Source organism: Arachis ipaensis, chromosome B08 (assembly GCF_000816755.2).
Source record: "Arachis ipaensis cultivar K30076 chromosome B08, Araip1.1, whole genome shotgun sequence".
Taxonomy (NCBI): Eukaryota; Viridiplantae; Streptophyta; class Magnoliopsida; order Fabales; family Fabaceae; genus Arachis; species Arachis ipaensis.
The window spans coordinates 36,481,124-36,481,455 of NC_029792.2; the positions used below are offsets into that span (position 1 = coordinate 36,481,124).

General features: G+C 25.6%; 1 long non-coding RNA gene across 5 annotated transcripts in view; it reads left to right on the forward strand.

Annotated features, from left to right (window-relative positions):
• The window catches only part of LOC107612325, a 10,323-nt gene that overhangs the window by 2,120 nt on the left and 7,871 nt on the right, over positions 1-332 (forward strand). The window lies entirely within an intron of this gene.

Below are 332 nucleotides of genomic sequence, written 5' to 3' on the forward strand. Positions count from 1 at the left end.
ACCTCTATATAAAGGGGTTTATATTACACTGGCAGATTGGATTACTTACTTGATTGTTTGATATCTTGTCTTTTATTAACTATAAAGTTTGTTTCACTTTTCAAAATTTTGTTTGTTGTATCTATTGTAGTATATCTTTCTCTCATTTACTCCTATTTTAATTAAGTTCATGGATTAAGAAAATGACTGAAAACATCTCAATGTTAGATAAATTTAAGTGGATGTACAAAGTTCCCCCTTAAGGACTCTCCTTTTTATACTGAAGAGCTTTTTGTTCCCAATCAATTTCTCAGTTTATTTATTTATTTATTTATTTATTTATTTATTTATTT